At 41.3% G+C, this 18,078-nt stretch overlaps 1 protein-coding gene across 2 annotated transcripts in view; it reads right to left on the bottom strand.

The window, feature by feature from the left end:
- Positions 1-18,078, bottom strand: part of LOC112220220 (fibrinogen C domain-containing protein 1-like) — a 239,916-nt gene that overhangs the window by 220,516 nt on the left and 1,322 nt on the right. The gene's annotated exons all lie outside the window — the stretch shown is intronic.

Consider the following 18,078-nt stretch of genomic DNA (forward strand, 5'->3'; position numbering starts at 1 on the left):
AATTTAGGGTTAAGTGTCTTGCTCAAGGACAAATCGAAAGATTTTTCCCCTGGTCGACTCAGGGATTCAAAACCAGCGATGTTTCGGTTGCTGGCAAGCCCAACGCTCTTAACCGTTAGGCTACCTGGCGCCATCACAGCAATCCATTCCAGATCCCATCTGTCACTGTGCCCTGTCCCATATCTATCTGTGTAATATCATATTCTTTCTCAGCCACGTTGAGTCATTAGTACACTGTAGGGATGTTAGGAGTATATTATATAAATATACCATGCCACTAGTTAAAGTATCTGCTTAATCAAAATGTCAATGTTCTCTGCATCCAGGCCAAACACACACATTTTTACTGAAGAGATTTGATTCCAATATCCAAAATGGAAAAGCAAGGTTGGTATATTGCAATGATCCCCTACATAAAAACATATTTGATAAGATGTAAATGAAAATGTCCAAATATATTTTTGGTACTCCAGAAATAGTTATTCTGTTGAAGATTATTTTGGTACTGCAGAAATAGTTATTATGTTGATGATATTTTTGGTACTGCAGAAATAGTTATTCTGAAATAGTTATGCTGTTGATGATTTTTGCCATGGTATTGGTCTCTATAGTCACCCACTTCACCTCAAAGCACAGCTCCTCTGGAAAATATTGAACTTTAGTCTGTTAAGAAAGTTAAGTGCTGAATCAGAAAGTATGGGGTGCCTTGTTAGAACCATTGGCATCCCACCAACCCTTAACCCCTGACCCCTGAACCATGACTCACCACAGGAAGACAACAACTGTCAGGTGTGAGAGTGGAGAAAAACAGTAAACCGCAGCCCGCACATGCACACACACACACATACACACACACACACACACACACACACACACACGTGCAAGCACTCAGCACAAATGCCTTCCCATCCCAGCCTCAACTCACACCGCAGAAGAATTCTGACATAATCACTTTCCCAGCCTCCCTGTCAGGTGATTGACAGCTCCATGACCCCAAGGTTCACAGCTGGGAATTATTCTGGATGGAACCCAAAAGGGTTCTACCTAGAACCAAAAGGGTTCTACCTAGAACCAAAAGGGTTCTACCTGGAACCACAAAAGGTGATTGAAAGTGTTCTCTTATGGGGACAGCCGAAGAAACATTTTAAGTTCTAGTTAGCGCCTTATTATTTAAGATTGTATAAGTGCAGCTGGAGTAGACTGAGATTAAAGCAGCCAAAACTGGCTATAACCAGGTAATTGCTTGCAGTTGATTGGATAGATGCTGTATGTCTCTCTCTCTCTCTCTCTCTTTTTTCTTCTTCATATAATTAATTTAAATGCCTTTATTAGTATGCCATGTTCAATAGAAAAAACGTTTTTTTTAAACTGACGCGTTTCGGCAGCATGGCCTTCATCAGGGAGGAATACAATGTCCTCTTTTGAACAGCTTTTCCAGTTAGCCCTAATTGGAAGAGGGAGTGGTTACACAATAGATTGGACACACCTAGTAAGCAATACTATACACATTAAAAGGTGAAATACTGTAGCTAAGTTATCATAAAAATATTACTCCAAGCTAGAAGTATCAGAAGACTAAAAGGTAGTTTTAACCTTAAATATGACTGGGAGAGGTGTCAAGAATAAGAAAGCAATATATTCCATAGTACACTAGAACAACAAAACATGAACAACAGTCTAACCATAGCTGAGGGCAATAGAGCATAATGTCCACTGGGATGACAGCAAATGGACCCATCACGACCCTACAGGAAGGGTGAGAAATCCATATCTTCATTTAAACCAGGGTATTTAGTGGCCTGTAGTTTGTAAATCCAAAAAACTGTCCCTTTGGTTTAACTGTTTAAGACGGTTCCCTTTTCTAATAGAGGCCGGAACATGATCAATACCCATAGCTTGTAGGGAGGCAGGGTTGCCATGGTGTTGGGACTTGTAGTGCCTTGCCATGGGGTAGTCTTCATTGCCTACCCATATGGCGTACTTGTGTTCCGCTAAGCAGTCTTGAAGGCGTCTCTTTGTCCGTCCAATGTAGAACACCTTGCACTGTGGACATTCCAATCTATAGATGACATGAGTGGTTTTGCAGTTAATGAAATGCTTGATGTAATACTCCATTTAGGAAGCTGTGTCAACAAAATACTTATTCTGTGCAATATTACTGCAATGGTTGTTCATTCTTATTCAATTACTGCAATGGTTGTTCATTCTTATGTTTAATCAATGTATTGTATAGTGTGTGGGCAGGCTTACAATGGCAAAAAAAACAACATTGGAGAGTGCGCTGTCCCTCGTGGTAGAGGGGGTACGCAGCTAGAGGTTGAATGTTTGAAGGGGTACAGGACTATAAAAAGTTTGGGAACCACTGACATAGACTAACCAAGCCTAGCCTAGAACTCGTGAGTGAGTGAGTGAGTGAGTGAGTGAGGTGAGTGAGTGAGTGAGTGAGTGAGTGAGTGAGAAAATTGTGTATGCCTGTGTGCCAGCATATGTGCATGCTTGTGTGTTGTAGAGTGTGGCCTTTAAAGTTGTGGGTGAGAGAGGAAGGGGATGAATGAGAGGGTCTATTTAAACCCACCAGTGACTCAGCCACAGCCAAGCCAAAACCGCGGAGCCATTAAGAAAGCATACTTAATTAATGGCTACTGTATGTAACCACTTAATGACTGTTTCCTTCAAGCTCCAAACACAGTGTCAAGGGCACCTACAACAGTGTCTGTCTCTCTGTCTTTCTTTCTCTCTCTCTCTAGCTCAACTACTCTCTCTCTCTCTCTCTCTATCAGTCTGTCTGTCTATTCAATTCAATTTTAATGTAAGGCTTTATTGGCATGGGAAACATGTGTTAACATTGACAAAGCAAGTGAACTTGATAATAAACAAAAGTGAAATAAACAATCAAAATTAACAGTAGACATTACACTTAATGTCACATCCTGACCATAGAGAGCCCTTATTTTCTATGGTGGAGTAGGTCAGGGCGTAACTGGGGGTTAGTCTAGTTTATTATATCTATGTGGGGTTCTAGTTTTGTTTTTCTATGTTGGTGATTGGTATGATTCCCAATTAGAGGCAGCTGGTAATTGTTGTCTCTAATTGGGGATCATATTTAAGTAGCATTTTTTCCACGTGTTTGTGGGATATTGTTTATGTGTAGTTGCATGTCAACACTCCGCTGTCGTCACGTTTCGTTTATTCTTTATTGTTTTGTTCACTGACTTTAAAAGATGTGGAACCCAGATCACGCTGCACATTGGTCCGAGTATGCTTCTAACGATCGTCACACTCACAAAAGATCCAAAAGAATAAAGACTTTACAAATGTCATATTATGTGTATATACAGTGTTGTAACAATGTGCAAATAGTTAAAGTACAAAAGGGAAAATAAATAAACATAAATATGGTTTGTATTTACAATGGTGTTTGTTCTTCACTGGTTGACTTTTTCTTGTGGCAACAGGTCACAAATCTTGCTGCTTTGATGGCACACTGTGGTATTTCACCCAGTAGATATGGGAGTTTATCAAAATTGGATTTGTTTTCAAATTCTTTGTGGATCTGTGTAATCTGAGGGAAATATGTGACTCTATGGTCCTACATTTGGCAGGAGGTTAGGAAGTGCAGCTCAGTTTCCACCTCATTTTGTGGGCAGTGTGCACATAGCTGACTCTCAAGAGAAGACAGGCTTTCTCAATAGCAAAGCTATGCTCACTGAGTCTGGACATAGTCAAAGCTTTCCTTAAGTTTGGGTCAGTCACAGTGGGGAGGTATTCTGCCGCTGTGTACTCTCTGTTTAGGGCCAAATAGTATTCTAGTTTGCTCTGTATTTTTGTTAATTCTTTTTAATGTGTCAAGTAATGATCTTTTTGTTATCTCATGAATTGGTTGGGTGTCTCTCCATTCATCTTTCTCCCCCACTCCTATCACACTGTATGTTTCTCTCCCTCTGTCCCTCTCTCACTCCCTGTCTTTCTGTTTGCTTCTCTCTGTCCACCCTTTCTGACTGTCTTTCTCTCTTTCTCTCCATTTCTCACTCCCTGTCTCTTTCAGTATTTATTTCCCTGTCTCTCTCTCCTTGTTTCTCTCTCTTCCCCTCCATCTCTCACTCCCTGTCTCTCCATCTTTCATTTTCTCTGTCTCTCTCTATCTCTTTCTCTCACTCTCTCTTTCCCTGTCTCTCAGTATTTATTTCCCTCCCTCTCTCACTCCCCATCTCTCTCGCTCTCTGTGGATTTTAGAGGGGGATTTTACAAACAGTGACAGACAAGATGGCGGAAGAGGACAGGGCTTTGGAAGAAGCTGAGTTCTAAAGTCTTTCCTTGTGGAGATCAGTAATATAATATGATCAAATTGTTAGAGGAAATATAATACAGAGAGATCCCCAGTTTGCACACTGTGAAGAGTTGTACAATTTCAGCAGAAAGTATTTGGCTTATTGAGTAGTAGTAGTATTGTCATATCTTCTGGTTGTAAAAGGCAATCACAACAGACTGGGTTATGGGTTGAATAACCAGAAAGTATCACTTCAGAAAACGCAACAAATATGTTTTGTCCTGATTTCCAAAAGTGTGACGACAACCAATCACAATTTACTTCCAGAGAACTCCACAGCAACATCCTCCGATTCTCTCCCTCCATTTCTGTTACATTATTCTCCTTTACTTTTTTCTCTCCTTTCTGCTATTACGCTAAAAAAGTAAGGAAAGAAAAAAATGGTTTTGGGGACCCCATCCTTCTTTGTTTTTTTTATTTGACATTTCAATCATTTAGAAGCCAGGGTTTTGGAATAACTGTGATCCGTGGGAATGGAGTGCTTAAACTCCTCATTTATTCAAACTGCAGAGACTGCTTTACCCCAGAGAGGCTAAATAATGGCATACAGTCTGCCAGATAGAATTTTTGATGGTGAATAAATTATGGACGGAAGAGGATAACTCTGTTAATATATAGGCCATGAGTTTGTCATAAGTATTTAATAGTACAGTAGGAACGGACGCATCGGTGCATCTCTCTGTTTATCGGAACGTAAATCTAATATCTGCCTTAAGAGAAGTTTGTCTCTCAGGCTATATCATCATCAGCACTTCATCTTGGCTCAGATTCAGAAAAAGAGTCTAAACCAGATGCTTATTTGAAAGACAGAATCAAAACCAGCAGGGCAGACACTCCGGCCCCTATGGAACAGAGACAACCCATCCCTGTCTAACATTTTGAGCCAAGGGGAAACTATAAATGTATCTGATACTTCCCTTTCCTCCAGTTTCCTCAAGTCAATTAAAGCAACAATTAACCTTGGGACACCTGATGGAGCCTGGCCCATAACGACGCCATTACGGTTCTCTGTTAGCTTAACTGCACTCATTACTGGGTAAATATATTACACCGGTTTGCAGGGGGAAACGGACCCATTTGGCTCAGAACAGAGCCAATAATGTGATCAGGGAGAGGACTCCTCAGTCAGGGAGACACTACTCAATCACCAGGACTTCACTACGTCTTTAACAAAAAGACAATTAGGGTCTCTGTGCTTTGACTCGATGACAGATGCTGCCGTGCCATGTTTCCGAGCTTAATGCCCTAACAATAAGCTAGCACAAGGGCATTACTACTTAAAAAAATCATATTTGGCTGACTGACACTGTTTCATATTTCACTGATCTGTGGTAGAAAGTGGCTTTCTGTGTTGTATCTATTTTCTGATGGCTTTTGCACACTGTGTCTACAGGCCTACAGCAGAGGAAGGCAACTAGATTCAGCCGCGGGACAATTTTTGTCGGAGTGGATGGTCGGGGGCCAAAAATAAATTGTACTTCAAAATAATAATCATTTCATACCTTGATTACATCAAGACACGATCACGTCTCTATTTATTTGTGGGAATACTACATTTCCTAAATTAAGCTTTTTTTATGCTGAATTCCGGGTGATTGTACAGTCCTTTTTTTTAACCAAAAACAAAAATTCTAAAAGAATCACAGTTGCCGACCCCTGGGCTACTGGTATGTTGGTAGCTGGCATGTACAGTGTGTGTTGTTTAATGCGCTTATATTAAATGTTTCCTACATGTCATTTTTTATTTACGTAAATGTATGCAGCAGTACAAAAGAAATTTCCCAATTCAGGATGATAGACTAGTTTTCTCTATTAAACAGTATCTTGCCTCTCTTCTTCCCCCTCCACCTCCTACTCCTCTTCTCCCTCCTGCTCCTCTGTCTCCTCCGGGCCAGCCCACTTTGGCCCGTTGATTAAATGCCTCTGTTTTCACTTGTGATTCACTTGTTCTCCGGCCTTATTCATTTCTTTATTATTTACTGTTCAGGGTACATGTTGTGTGTCAGACTCATTACTAATCCCTATAAGGGAGTGTGTGTGTGTGTGTATCTGTGTGTCTGTGTGTCTGTGTGCATGCATGTGTCTGTGTGTGTGTGTGCATGCTTGAATGTGTGTGTGTGCGTACGCCTGAATTCTGCCTGTGTGTGTGTGTGTGTGTGTGTGTGTGCGTGTGTGTGCGTGCGTGTGTGTGTGTGTGCGCGTTCGTGTGTCCATGAAATGAAACCCCTTGATTAATAAGAAACCCAGCAAACAGAGAGAAGGGCGGGAAGCTGTGCAGCTCTTGTGCATCTCTATAAGAGTAGGACTTAATCTAACATCTCTATTTGATACCAGCAGCAGCATAGCAGCACAGCAGCACATCATCAGCCCAGACAAGCAGACTAGCCAGCACCAGACGCCATATGAATGAATGGGAGCTCCATTACAGCCAGATTGAAATCACCTCAAGGAAATTGGACACTTCTCACTCCACTGATATGGACTTTGTCCCAAGTAGCACCCTATTTCCTATATAGTAAACTACTTTTGACCAGGGCACATAGGGCTACATAGGGAATAGGGTGCCATTTGGGATGTGGAAATGGAGATATAAACCAATCTGTCTGAAATATAGTCCTGCCAGGTGTCTATCAAGATGATTGAACTCCATACCTCATACCTCATGCAGATACACTTTTTCTCTCCATTCCCTTTTCCACTTAGGCTCCTTTTGTACACTCCTATATTATATTCCTTGCTTTTTAAAAAGACTCTCTCCATCCCTCTCTCTCTCTTTCCATTATAGATCCTTTCTGATGTCGCTGGATACAGATGCTATCAGAAACAGTTGTTTTGAATGGTCCAATAACAGGATATCTTCTATTAACTGCACACACAGGACCTGTAGAGCACATTTTATACATGTCATTAAAAACAATGCTCCTCTACTGCAGAAGCAAAAACTCATGCAAGGAAATCTAAACAACATCTCCCTCTATGCAGACTGCAGAGAAAGGCACGCAAACTGTGTATAGTCACACACAATGCAGAAACACATGTGGAGGCACTTTCACAATATGTTGGTGCACAAACACACATGGTTTTGGATGAGCAAAAACAACAGGAAAAGTATTGAGTGCTGATCTATGCCGAGCAAAAGGAAGCTCATGACGGAAGAAAAAAACTTTCCCTCACATGCGCGCGGGGGGAGGGTACTGAGTGTCTTTGATGATTAAAATAGTGTCTCTCACTCTCAACTATACTGTATCTTGTCTAGCAGGTCTAACTCCTGATGTATCTGTCAGTAGCAGCTTCAGGAGGTATAACCCCTTTTCTTCTCATTCCATTCACCACTGCTCCCCTGAACACACACACCAATACAAGCTACTGTATAATTCTGTGTGTTTCCTGTTCGCATGTCCCAGAGCTGTTTGAACTTTCCTCGATGACAGTGATGACACTGCTGGTTTAGACAGACTGAGAGCTACCAGCCTCAACCCAGTATATCACTGTCACACTGTCTCTGGTCCAGCGTCTGTTTCATACTCTAAACTATTGGGATCTGCCTGTATCCATCCATCCTCTCTCTCTCTATACAACTGGGATCTGCCTGTATCCATCCATCCTCTCTATCTCCATACTACTGGGATGTCGTGGTGTGGGGGCTGTGCTTTGGCAAAGTGGGTGGGGTTATATCCTTCCTGTTTGGCCCTGTCCGGGGGTATCATCGGATGGGGCCACAGTGTCTCCTGACCCCTCCTATCTCAGCCTCCAGTATTTATGCTGCAGTAGTTTGTGTCGGGGGGCTAGGGTCAGTCTGTTATATCTGGAGTATTTCTCCTGTCTTATCCGGTGTTCTGTGAGAATTTAAGTATGCTCTCTCTAATTCTCTCTTTCTTTCTCTCTCTCAGAGGACCTGAGCTCTAGGACCATGCCTCAGGACTACCTGGCATGATGACTCCTTGCTGTCCCCAGTCCACCTGGCTGTGCTGCTGCTCCAGTTTCAACTGTTCTGCCTTTGATTATTATTATTTGACCATGCTGGTCATTTATGAACATTTGAACATCTTAGCCATGTTCTGTTATAATCTCCACCCGGCACAGCCAGAAGAGGACTGGTGTCACGTTCTGACTTTAGTTCTTTTGTTATGTATTTGTCTTAGTATGGTCAGGGCGTGAGTTGGGTGGGTTGTCTATGTTCTTTTTCTATGATTTGGGATTTCGGTGTTTGGCCTGGTATGGTTCTCAATCAGAGGCAGCTGTCAATCGTTGTCCCTGATTGAGAACCATACTTAGGTAGCCTGGTTTCACTTTTGGGTTGTGGGTGCTTATTTCCTGTTTAGTGTTTTTGTCTTTCACCTTACAGGACTGTTTGTTTGTTATTTATTGTTTTGTTCAGTGTTCTAGTACGTCATTAAAAGCTATGAACACTTACCACGCTGCGCATTGGTCCTCCTCTTCTTCCACCACAGACAAGCGTTACAACTGGCCACCCCTCATAGCCTGGTTCCTCTCTAGGTTTCTTCCTAGGTTTTGGCCTTTCTAGGGAGTTTTTCCTAGCCACCGTGCTTCTACACCTGCATTGCTTGCTGTTTGGGTTTTAGGCTGGGTTTCTGTACAGCACTTTGAGATATCAGCTGATGTACGAAGGGCTATATAAATAAATTTGATTTGATCTGCCTGTATCTATCCATCCATCCTCTCTATCTCTACACTACTGGGATCTGCCTGTATCCATACTCTCTATCTATATCTACACTACTGGGATCTTCCTGCATCCATCCTCTCTATCTATATCTACACTACTGTGATCTGCCTGTATCCATCCTCTCTATCTATATCTACACTACTGGGATCTTCCTGCATCCATCCTCTCTATCTATATCTACACTACTGGGATCTTCCTGCATCCATCCTCTCTATCTATATCTACACTACTGGGATCTTCCTGCATCCATCCTCTCTATCTCTACACTACTGGGATCTGCCTGTATCCATCCATCCTCTCTTTATCTACACTACTGGGATCTTCCTGCATCCATCCTCTCTATCTATATCTACACTACTGGGATCTGCCTGTATCCATCTATCTATATCTACACTACTGGGATCTGCCTGTATCCATCCATCCTCTCTATCTATATCTACACTACTGGGATCTGCCTTTATCCATCCATCCTCTCTATCTATATCTACACTACTGGGATCTGCCTTTATCCATCCATCCTCTCTATCTATATCTACACTACTGGGATCTGCCTGTATCCATCCATCCTCTCTATCTATATCTACACTACTGGGATCTGCCTGTATCCATCCATCCTCTCTATCTATATCTACACTACTGGGATCTGCCTGTATCCATCCATCCTCTCTATCTATATCTACACTACTGGGATCTGCCTGTATCCATCCATCCATCCTCTCTATCTATATCTACACTACTGGGATCTGCCTGTATCCATCCATCCTCTCTATCTATATCTACACTACTGGGATCTGCCTTTATCCATCCATCCTCTCTATCTATATCTACACTACTGGGATCTGCCTGTATCCATCTATCCTCTCTATCTATATCTACACTACTGGGATCTGCCTGTATCCATCCATCCTCTCTATCTATATCTACACTACTGGGATCTGCCTGTATCCATCCATCCATCCTCTCTATCTATATCTACACTACTGGGATCTGCCTGTATCCATCCATCCTCTCTATCTATATCTACACTACTGGGATCTGCCTTTATCCATCCATCCTCTCTATCTATATCTACACTACTGGGATCTGCCTGTATCCATCTATCTATATCTACACTACTGGGATCTGCCTTTATCCATCCATCCTCTCTATCTATATCTACACTACTGGGATCTGCCTGTATCCATCCATCCTCTCTATCTATATCTACACTACTGGGATCTGCCTGTATCCATCCATCCTCTCTATCTATATCTACACTACTGGGATCTGCCTGTATCCATCCATCCTCTCTATCTATATCTACACTACTGGGATCTGCCTGTATCCATCCATCCTCTCTATCTATATCTACACTACTGGGATCTGCCTGTATCCATCCATCCTCTCTATCTATATCTACACTACTGGGATCTGCCTGTATCCATCCATCCTCTCTATCTATATCTACACTAATGGGATCTGCCTGTATCCATCCATCCTCTCTATCTATATCTACACTATTGGGATCTGCCTGTATCCATCCATCCTCTCTATCTATATCTACACTATTGGGATCTGCCTGTATCCATCCATCCTCTCTATCTCTACACTATTGGGATCTGCCTGTATCCATCCTCTCTATCTCTACACTATTGGGATCTGCCTGTATCCATCCATCCTCTATCTCTACACTATTGGGATCTGCCTGTATCCATCCTCTCTATCTCTACACTATTGGGATCTGCCTGTATCCATCCATCCTCTCTATCTATACACTACTGGGATCTGCCTGTATACATCCATCCTGTCTTTATCTACACTACTGGGATCTGCCTGTATCCATCCATCCTGTCTTTATCTACACTACTGGGATCTGCCTGTATCCATCCTCTATATCTCTATACTACTGGGATCTGCTTGTATCCATCCATCCTCTCTATATCTACACTACTGGGATCTGCCTGTATCCATCCATCCTGCCTATATCTGCAATACTAGGATCTGCCTGTATCCATCCTCTCTATCTATATTTGAGTCATTTAGCAGACGCTCTCAGAGCAACTTACAGGATCAATTAGGGTTAAGTGCCTTGCTCAAGGGCACATCGACAGATTTTCTCCTAACTGGCTCGGGGATTTGAACAAGTTACTGGCCCAACGCTCTTAACTGCTAGCCTACTACCTCTCTCTCTCTCTCTCATTCTCTCTCTTTCTTTCTGTCTTTCTCTTCCTCTCTCAAGGCTTCGGCTCAACCTTGCCATGTAAGTACAGAGAGAAACAATGAGAGAAAGCAATGGGAGAAAAGTAAGAGAGTGGGACGTAATAAGGACATACAGAAGAACAAGGCAAAAGAAAATAAGTGAATTATGTTGTCATCTGCAGCTCATACACACAACACAGTAGCATGCACATATTTCCATCCAGAGAGACAAGAAATAACTAAGCACACTCCCTCGGGAGAAACCAGGGCCAAATGACTCTACCATCGCCCCACAAGTTACAATTTCACAATAACAATAAACCTACTGTACTTAGCTTATCAAAATATCACTGTCAGTACCACTAGAGATCAAATTGTTAATGATCTAAAAATACCTCAAACATATGAAAATATTTAAAGAATTCACAGTGTCATTCTAAAATATCCCAGCTATGATGAAATGCTTTAGAATCCATAATGGTACGCATCCATAATAGTTGAGGTGAATTGGAGGGGTTTATTTAAGTCTGAAGGTTTGCTATGCCTCGATAAACTTAACAAACCCTCCCTCTAGACCATGGTTTGATTGAACACACACACGTTCACATAGAGCAGGAGACACACATTAACAAACCACTCAAATACACTGACACACCTTCTAACACTCTGACACGGTTGCTCACACATTCACACACAGCTGCAGAAGCATAAACCTACATGTTCTCACAGTCACGTCAGAATTAGATGTTCAGCCATGTTTCTCAAACGTCAAATTTCAAAGTTGTTCCAAACGTCAAATTTGTATGTGTTTAAAGGTTGTGTGTGTGTGTGTGTGTGTGCGTATGCGGGTGTGATTGTGTACCTCAGCAGGTTCATTAGCTGGATAGGTTACCCAAAAACAAACCCAGCTAAGCTGGGCCAGCCCCCCATCCAGCACGCACACATAGGTCCACGTCCCCTACACCAGCCTAAATACATCTGCTGGTGTAATGGATGAACTTCACCAAAAACAACAAGTTTTGGCATGTTTCACTCCCCAGGAATATTCTGTCCAGACGGAGAGACATTAATGAATGCTAAAAATATACAGTATATGCTTCTCACAGTTGTGTCAAGTTGGCTGGCAGTTCTTTGGGTGATGGACCATTCTTGATACATACGGGAAACTGTTGAGCGTGAAAAGCGTTGCTGTCCTTGACACAAACCGGTGCGCCTGGCACCTACTACCATATCCCCTTCAAAGGCACTTAAATATTTTGTCTTGCCCATTCACCCTCTGAATGGCACATATAAACAATCTATGACTCAAGGCTGAAAAATCATTCTGTAACTTGTCTCCTCCCCTTCATCTACACTGATTGAAGTGGATTTAACACAAATTAGGGATCAAAGCTTTCACCTGAATTCACCTGGTCAGTCTATGGCATGGACAGAGCAAGTGTTCTTAATGTTTGTTACAGTACCAGTCAAAAGTTTGGACACACCTACTCATTCCACGGTTTTTCTTTATTTTTACTATTTTCTACATTGTAGAATAATAATGATGACATCAAACTATGAAATAACACATATGGAGTCATGTAGTAAGCAAAAAGTGTTAAATCAAATTATATTTTACATTTGAGATTACTCAAAGTAGCCATCCTTTGCATTGATGACAGCTTTGCATGGTCTTGGCATTCTCTCACCCAGCTTCATGATGTAGTCACCTGGAATGCATTTCAATTAACAGGTGTGCCTTGTTAAAAAAAACTTTCCTTCTAAATGTGTTTGAACCAATCATTTGAAGGGTTGGTATACAGAAGATAGCTCTATTTGATAAAAGACCAAGTCCGTGTTATGGCAAGAACAGCTCAAATAAGCAAAGAGAAATTACAGTCCATCATTACTTTAAGACATGAAGGTCAGTCAATCCAGAAAATGTCAAGAACTTTGAAAGTTTCATCAAGTGCAGTCGCAAAAACCATCAAGTGCTATGATGAAATTGGCTCTCATGAGGACCGCCACAGGAAAGGAAGACCCAGAGTTACCTCTGCTGCAGGGGATAAGTTCATTAGAGTTACCAGCCTCAGAAATTGCAGCTCAAATAAATGCTTCACAAAGTACAGTATATATATATATATATATATATTGATCCCTAATATATATAAACTGTATAGATAGAGAGACACTGAGAGAGAGAAATAAAGAGAGAAAGAGATGAGAGAGGAGGAAAGAGAGAGAGGAGAGAGAGCGAGGAGGGAGAACAGGTGGAAAGAGGAAGGAGAGGAAGGGTGACTGAATGATAGAAGTTTGAGCCCTCTAGTGTTAGTTTGTTGTGGCACAGCTAGTCTGTGTGGGAGTGTGTGTTTGTGTGTATGTTCCGGGGGGGTAAAGGTGAACTACAGTGGTATTCTCCTCGTGTACACACTCCTCTCTTCTCTACAGAATGTTCTGTGCTTTCAGAAAACATTATTGATTACCATGGTTCCCATAGAGAGATGGCAAATCCTTACCGGGCCTCAATGAGATCTCATCCCCTGTGTGTGTGTGTGTGTGTGTGTGTGTGTGTGTGTGTGTGTGTGTGTGTGTGTGTGAGAGAGAGAGAGAGATAGAGACATTGTTCCACCACTGCTTCTAGTTGGGGGTGTGGTGTATGCGTGAATAAATGTGGGTGTACAGTATGTGTTGTGTGCTTTTAGAGTGTGTATTAGTGCTAAGGGGATTATACTATTATACTATACTATTACACTGTACTAGTTATATTAAAATAGTTATATTATACGAGTTATACTATTGTAGTTGTATTATACTAGTTATATTATACTAGTTATACTTTACTAGATATACTAGACTGCGCATATTATACTAGTTATACTATACTAGTTATACTATACTAGTATATATTACACTAGTTATACTATTCTAGTTATATTATACTAGTTATATTATACTCGTTATACTATACTAGTTTTATTATACTAGTTATATTATGCTAGTTTTATTACACAAGTTATACTATACTAGTTATCCTATTCAAGTTATATTATACTAGTTGTACTATTCTAATCATAATATACTAGTTATACTATACTAGTGATACTATACTAGTTATAATATACTAGCTGTATTATACTAGTTATACTATACTAGTTATAATATAATAGCTATATTATGCTAGTTATACTATACTTGTTAAATTATACTAGTTATACTAGTTATATTATACGAGTTATTCTATACTTGTTATATTATACTAGTTATACCATTCTAGTTATATTATACTAGTTATACCATTCTAGTTATATTATACTAGTTATACCATTCTAGTTATATTATACTAGTTATACTATACTAGTGATACTATACTAGTTACACTACACTAGTTGTATTATACTAGTTATATTATGCTTGTTATTCTATATTAGTTATATTATACTAGTTATACAATACTAGTTATATTATACTAGTTTAACAACACTTGTTATACAATACTAGTTATATTATACAAGTTATACTATACTAGTTATATTATACTCGTTATATTGTGCTAGTTATACTATACTAGTTATATTATGCTATGCAGGTTTATGTCCAGTATGTGTTAAATTCATTTTCTAGTGTAGTAGCCAAAATGTTTTATCCTTAAATAATTCAAATATTCTTTCCTATGTCTTTACTAAAGCGAAGTACTCCATAATGGGTCCATGTCTGATGAAAGGTATAGATTTGGCCTGATCTTTGACCTGAGGATAGGATTGCTGCATCTTTAAATAGAGTGTGACTATACTGACAGAAAAGGTGTTCTTTTTCACCATGAGGTTCTCTTTTAATAGACACTGTAACTGTTGCTGAAACCAACAGCCGCATGGCCAGAAGATCCCCATTCTAACACCCAGTGGTGATACTATAATGTGTGTCCAGCCCTGTGGGTCTGCTCTGTAACCAACCCATTACACAACCACACGACGCACTTCACATAGAACATGAGTGTGTGGGTTTCAAGACACATGTGTGGGTTTTAGGTGCATACACAAGAGTGTGAGTGTTTGTGTTTGTTTGAGAGAGCGAGCGAGCGAGCGAGAGAGCGAGAGAGAGAGATTCTGTGAGGAAGACTGAATTCATGTGGACTGTGTCCATACGCGTGGACCTGCTCATTTGGAATCAATGGCCAATTGCACCTAATTCACGTGTGCGTGTGAAATGGGCTCCGACGGGAGTGAGACTGGGACCAATGGACAGCTAGCTCAGTTTCATTTTAGATTTGGCTTCAGACCAATCAAATCACTTTCTTAACTAAATGTAATCTTCTGCAAAATGTGTCTGTTTCTGGTCTGCTTGTGTTGATATCCTGCAGCAGCTTGCTGAATCGGGCCTTTCCTAAGCCATGGATGGAGATGGGGATTTGGACATGTGGTTATGACGTTATTCCCTGATCTAACCATACATTATATATACAAAGGTATGTGGACAGTCCTTTAAATTAGTGGATTCGGCTATTTCAGCCTCATCCGATGCTGACAGGTGAATAAAATTGAGCACACAGCCATGCAATCTTCATATAGAAACATTGGCAGTAGAATGGCCTTACTGAAGATCTCAGTGACTTTCAACCTGGATGCCACCTTTCCAACAAGTCAGTTCGTCAAATGTCTGCCCTGCTAGAGCTGCAGGGAACTGTACGTGCTGTTATGGAAGTGGAAATGGAAATGTCTAGGAGCAACAACGGCTCAGCCGCGAAGTGGTAGCCACATAGGCTCACAGAACGGGCCCGCCGAGTGCTGAAGTGCGCAGCGCGTAAAAATCATCTGTCCTATTTTGCAAAACTCACTACCGTGTTCCAAACTGCCTCTGGAAGCAACGTCAAGAACTGTTTGTCGGGAGCTTCATGAAATGGGTTTCCATGGCCGAGCAGCCGCACACAAGCCTAAGATCAGCATTTGCAATGCCAAGCATTAGCTGGAGTGGTGTAAAGCTTGCCTTCATTGGACTCTGGAGCAGTGGAAATGCGTTTTCCGGAGAACTGAATCACTCTTCACCATCTGGCAGCCGACGGGCGATTCTGGGTTTGGCGGATGCCAGGAGAATGCTCCAATGCATAGCGCCAACTGTAAAGTTTGGTGCAGGAGGAATAATAGTCTGAGGCTGTTTTTCATGGTTCGGGCCCCTTAGTTCCAGTGAAGGGAAATCTTAACGCTACAGCACACAATGACATTCTAGACGATTCTGTGCTTCCAGCTTTGTGGCAACAGTTTGGGGAAAGCCCTTTCCTGTTTCAGCGTGACAATGTCTCCGTGCACAAAGCGAAGCCCATACAGAAATGGTTTGTAGAAATCGGTGTGGAAGAACTTGACTGGCCTGCACAGAGCCCTGACTTCAACCACATCGAACACCTTTGGGATGAATTGGCCTAATCACCCCTACATCAGTGCCCAACCTCACTAATACTCCTGTGGCTGAATGGAAGCAAGTCCCCGCAGTAATGCTCCAACATCTAGTGGAAAGTCTTCCCAGAAGAGTGGAGGCTGTTATAGCATCAAAGGGGGGACCAACTCATCATTAATGCCCATGATTTTGGAATGAGATGTTCGACTTGCAGGTGTCCATATACCTTTGGTCATGTGTACGTTGTGAGTTCAATATGTAGCCAAGTAGTCCCACCTTAAGTAGCTAGCTAACTTAGCTGGTCCATTGTTGCCCATGGGAGGAAGTTAAGCTAGCAAGCGTTTTAGCTATGAACACAAAAACTAAAAGTATACGGTGTGACAGGGCCATATACTGTTTTACAACATGAAAGAGAGGAGGTTAGCATTGGAGTTCAACTAGTCTTCAAGTAGGTTGAGTAAAAAAAAAATGTTTTACACACACACACAGAGAGAGAGAGAAACAGAGAAATCAGTACCATGGACAGCCATGTGATATTTAGCAACATTGATTGGACTAAATTGTTTTTTGGTATTTTTAAGTTTCTTTTCAGTGTATTAAACTAAGCATTTAGAGCCTTGTTGATTTGATGTTTACATTTTGAATTTGAAATGGTGCTCAAATAGCGGAGGCAGTGCTCCTGTTGTCTTTGTGCTGATTTGTGTTAACTCCGTGGTTCTAAATCAGTAGTTGATTAGTAAACTGTCAAAAACAATAACCTACTTGACCATGCTGCAGGTGATATAACTGTTTGTTACATGCAATATTTGCTTGGTGGACTTCAGACATATGTTGCTCTACAGTTTTGTGATGAAACAAACGTATGTTTACTTTAATGTATTACGCCACTGTGTAACTGTTGTCATTTTGTTGTCACGGATTTATTGTATATCAGGGTGGCGTATGAATTAATATGCTATAGCGCAAACAACGCAATTATCACAACATAGGTTGTAATATGACTGTTTTAGTGTCTTGGTTTTTACCCACGCACCGCTACGGTCTCCATCACCTCATCTACAGCCCCAGCGTCCCCCGTCACTATATTACCTTGCACTGACCTTGCGATCACACATTAACTATTCCCCAAAGTGATCTTGACCGCCCGCAACGCAGCGCACGTCCGCGTACATCTCCATTCATCTGAACTGCGTGGTCAGACTACTAGGCGTTTTCTCCGTCGGTCTTTCATAGAAAAGAGCTAGCAAATGTTTCCCTTAACCCTTAGGACACTTAGGAAAGATCACGACAGCACGTTTGAACATAATTAATCAAATTAGCTTTAACTAGGTAGAAACATAATAGGGGTGGGGGGGAGGGGGGGGATTACGACCAGCCCAGCAGATGAATTCCACATCTACCGTATATAATTCGGAGATGGAAAAGCCAATATCACACTGTCCAAAGCCAATATCACACTGTCCAAGGAGTCCAAAATCTCTTCCCCTTTTCTCGCCTTTTCCTCGATCAGTAAAGCAATTCC

The sequence above is a fragment of the Oncorhynchus tshawytscha genome, linkage group LG20 (assembly GCF_018296145.1).
Source record: "Oncorhynchus tshawytscha isolate Ot180627B linkage group LG20, Otsh_v2.0, whole genome shotgun sequence".
Classification (NCBI taxonomy): Eukaryota; Metazoa; Chordata; class Actinopteri; order Salmoniformes; family Salmonidae; genus Oncorhynchus; species Oncorhynchus tshawytscha.